The following is a 4,687-nucleotide window of genomic DNA, read 5'->3' as shown; positions in this document are numbered from 1 at the left end:
ACTTTCTGTGCTTATTTCTCCATGAAATTTGGTAGAGGAACAACCCTTATATGGTAGTATTATACTGCTAATTTTAGTGTTATTCCGAGGCCGTTTCATGGTTCAAATAAATTTCCAAAGTTCATGACTTGATGTTGGAAAACCCTTGTTTAACAAGGAAATTTGGGTAATTTTGAGCTACCATATATTGGTGCTCGAAACTTCAATTCCCATTCCGCTTATTTTATTTTAAACCTTGTTTACAACTCTAATTGAGTTCCAAATTCCAAAGGCTGGTTCGCAATGGGTGAATTTTTCCGAATTTCCAAAGTTGGCCAAAAACCAACCCCGAAAGCTGTCCTCATGTTTAAAACAGCAAATTTGAGCCAATTTTTGAATTTTTTCCGTATGGAATCATGGGAAAGTGTATTCTATTAACTTTTAGCACCTTGGAAGAGGTTTCCAATGGTACCAAGTTTTCCAATTTTTGACTTGTAAAACGTGAGATACGATTTTTCTAATGTGTCATATCAAAACTAAAATTTTCCGAATTCCAAGGAAATGGAGTTTTTTGAGTACTCCTTATTCCTTCGATACTACTTGAACATTTTATACTTGATTTCCAAGATGAAAACTAAATTTCTCTTGTACTTTGAAACCCCACCTGAGAGCCTTGATTTAGGATAAATAAGGCTCGTTTCATGAGACTTTCTAAGATTGTACTATGGTATGATCTTCTTTAATAGTAGGGGTTTGTAAATGATAGTCTATTGTTAATTGCTCAGGCACACAAGAGGACCTTCAAGAGGATCCCACAGTGAACGCCTAAAGCTCCGAAGGACATTTCTTCCTCCACTACAAGAAAATTGGTCTTCAGTGACAAGCCATTTTTGTCACAAAAAAATAAAAAGTCGTCACTGATAACTTTTATTGACAACTTTCTAGTTGTCACAGAGTCGTCACTGAAGGCTCGTCGGTGAAAGTCGTCAGTGAATGGGACTGTTTTGTGACAACTGGTGTCGTCAGTAATTGTTATAATTTTAGTGATGACATAGTATCTTGTCAATGATGTACAAAGCAATGTCGTCACTAAAAGTGATCCATAATTGTCATTGGTATAGACTAATTACTGACAACTTTTGTTGTCACTAAACATTTTTTAATTCTATGACAACAGGTTGTTATTAATGGAAAATTCTGATTCAGTGATAACACTTTATCACCATGAAATTTGAAGATTTTCCTAGTACAATTATATCTATAAATGAAAAAAAAATGACAATGCTTGAGAATTAGCAAATGAACGCATCCATTACATTACGAAATACCAAAATATCATATCAAGCATTCAAATATCATAATGAAGTTCAACAACACCCTACAAATAGTTTGATAAGTGGTATTTAGCCTAAATTTCACATATAAGTCGAGGTAGCTTTACAAAACAAATCCAAGTCCCAAAAAAAAAAAAGTGTTGTCATGACATTTCCTAAGTATAAGATTTTCTTTATTGTCCTTGAGTCAATTAGCAACTCCTGCTGCTGATCTTCGAAAAAGCTAAAATGAGCAACATATCTGCAGTGAAGTACTGCAATTATTAGTAGGTCATAAGAAAAACTCGAGACAATAAAGATAACTAAAGAATTTGCAAGAAAATAAGCTAAATCATTCCTTTTAAGTATAATCTAGACAATGACTAAATAAGAGCAAAGTAAGAGATGAGCACTTGGAACATTAGAGCTCAAGAAACACTTCTTTTACTTTCACTACGTTATTAAGACCTCAAGAAACAGTTAATATGCTTATGCTAACCAAACAGTGATCCTTTTATGGCTTCATAGGCTCCATTTGTATGGTTCATTCTATAGATTATGTATAGCAACTTCAACTTCAAGTATTGAAAATGCATATTGTTTATCGCTAGACCAAATTTCAATGACAAATAAAATTTGACATATATAGATATTCTTAGCGCCCATTGGTAATATTTTAATGAATTTAATAATAAAATATTTGATGCATCTAATATTTTAGTGAAACTTTGTGAAAAAAAATGGAAAAGATGCTCCACTATAAATCGAAGCTTCTAACTATGAGGCGAACCAGTACATTCACTAACCAACCTACTTTCAATTTTCAAAAGTTCTAATAGCAAATATCACATGCTAGTAGCTTAAATAGCATAAAAGTAAGTAGTTATAAAGAAAAGTTTGCATAAGATGTGATGAAATACCAGATTATGAAATTTTTTTCTACTAGTTAGCTTAGAGACCACTTGTAGCTTGTTTATATGCAAATGTCTCCTAGAAACAAAGTGAAAATTGTCACTTTTACAGAAACTTTGTTGACATGACCCAACCATTTGAAACAAGTCTAACATAGATAGAAAGGAGTATATACTTACCCAAAAAAATCACAATAATTGGAAATTCCATAGCAAGGACCAATAGCATCAGCATAATAAGCTGCAAGACAATAACAAACCAATGATGTCCCTACGAAATGATACTGTGCATTATAAGCTCGAAGACAATGAATAAAATGGTAGCTGTAGTTCTTATAAGAAAATGTTTGCATATAAAACATATGTTTTCTTCTTTTAATTTTGATACTAATCTATACTTGTACCTAATAACGATACAACTACATATTCCAAGGACACTACATAATCGTCAAAACTTACATATTCATTCAGGTAGTCCATCACCAAATATGAAAAAAATGGTCGGAAGGAACTACTTATTCAATATAAACTGTAGAATTTGGACAATGAAAATCAAGCTTTGATTTATACCTTTGGCAAGGAAAATGCTGCCTACAGCTTATACCATAATCTTGAATATCATGATTTCCTCAAAAAAAAACTTAAAACACCTGCTTGTAACATAGTTAGCTATATAAGGCAATTAAAAGTAATATCAACAGAATAAAAGTAAAAACAATTGATTGAAAACTTCAAAAGTGTATTCCAGATTAATCACATGGTGAAAATTGGTAAACACTCCAGATAAGATAACCCAAGGTAGAACTTGGATAAATTTCCAATCAATTTCACTACTTTATGATGCACTGCTACCCACTAGAAACCTTCATTAAACAAGCAACTGGATATGATAACATGTGTGAATGTAACAAAAATCATAGAGAATGAAACCCATGCTGCATGTACCCTATTGTGTGAAATAATCTAGGTCCAAGTTTAAAAATGAAAGATTTTGATATTCTTGGGCAAGTATTTGGCTTTATAGCCAGATAATGAACATCTAACCAGACCCACAAAGAAGCTGAAAGGAGGCAAGAAGGTACGGAAGTGGGAACATATTGGGCACCTTTTTTTCTGATATCAATCACTACTAGAAACATATGCTGTTATGACAGCTCAAAGTATCCTTACACGTCCATTTGATGATGTTTCTACTCTAGTGATCTAATGAAAGTGTGAAAGTGTGATCCATTCTAACATTAAGATATGTAATAATGACACTTTCAAACGTCCCAATTAGTAACTCTATTGGCAATTAGAAGCATCATTATTTTTATGAATTATGACACTTGCAAATGTCAAGAAAGAGGTGTTAACCACTGACATGAGTTAAACTAAAATGACACCCATTAAGTGTGATATTTTTACACTTGTCATGAAACTTTTTATAGTGTAACTAGAATAAGATATTATGACACTTTTAATTGTTAATTTTTGTAAATAATTTGATAGTTGTGTATGACTGTTTTGCATCCATTCTTCATTTTACATTTCACACTGCAGATCCCAAATTCCAATTTTCATGACTATACCATAATATACATCCAGCTATCTCTATGTTATCAAGTCCGTACTCCTTAACTAACCATAAAACTTGAGAATTACGCCTCCCAATGCAAAAGATGTGCAATATATACAAATTTACCATGCGGCTTTTGTATTATATTTGAATTATGCTCCACTTCAGCAGCTAAAAGTTGTTCATAAGCAAGTCTCTAGAATCGGCATTACAGTCAGCCATGAACCTTTTATTGACTTCATTAGTTGCACATTGGGAGTTCAAATGTAACTTACCTAACTTTAAAAAAAGGCAATATAACTTTTCTCTTGCAATTTAAAGAAATCAGAACTTCACTTCCAAAACTGAAAAGCCTGCTATTAAAAAACATAAAAAATAATAAATTATTTCATTCATGTACCAAGACTTGATCTCTATTGGATGGAGTACAGAATGGACATAAGGTCGGTGATGGTGTAGAGAATGGACATGAGATTTTCTCTTGAAATTCCCATGACAATTTACCAAATTTCAACACAAAAAAAAAAGAGGGGAATTTTTTACATCAGAAAAAATTTCACTAAACCTTGCCATTTCCCAATTCCCTCTCCACCCAGCACCACTTAGCCCACTATTTTTCTCACTTGCAGCCACTCATAGCCATGTCTACATCATAATTACCTCTTAAATCTTTTCCACTCCTACCACTATAGCTAATTAAAACCTTCACCTTCGTCCCCAAACTCAACCTCAAACCCGTTTCCACCACCAACCCTACTGAAACCCTTTATCTTGCACAATAAAAAAAATAAAGTAATGGTATTCACAACTAAAATAATTCTAGTGGAGATGATTTCGCCCATAACTCAAACAATATCCAAAAAAATTGGGCACAAATTTTTGGCAAAAAAATAATTAGGGCAAAAAAAATTGGGGAAAAATCAGGG

General features: G+C 32.7%; 1 long non-coding RNA gene across 1 annotated transcript; it reads right to left on the bottom strand.

Moving 5' to 3' along the window:
- Positions 1 to 2,352: 2,352 nt before the first annotated feature.
- Positions 2,353 to 4,336, bottom strand: LOC140013268 (uncharacterized). The gene is made up of 3 exons (XR_011820345.1): positions 4,037 to 4,336; positions 2,774 to 2,853; positions 2,353 to 2,444 (listed from the first exon to the last, which is right to left on the bottom strand). It is a non-coding gene; the product is annotated as an uncharacterized lncRNA (long non-coding RNA).
- Positions 4,337 to 4,687: the final 351 nt, after the last annotated feature.

The sequence above is a fragment of the Coffea arabica genome, chromosome 8c (genome assembly GCF_036785885.1).
Source record: "Coffea arabica cultivar ET-39 chromosome 8c, Coffea Arabica ET-39 HiFi, whole genome shotgun sequence".
Taxonomy (NCBI): Eukaryota; Viridiplantae; Streptophyta; class Magnoliopsida; order Gentianales; family Rubiaceae; genus Coffea; species Coffea arabica.
This window is presented reverse-complemented; position numbering and strand designations above follow the sequence as displayed.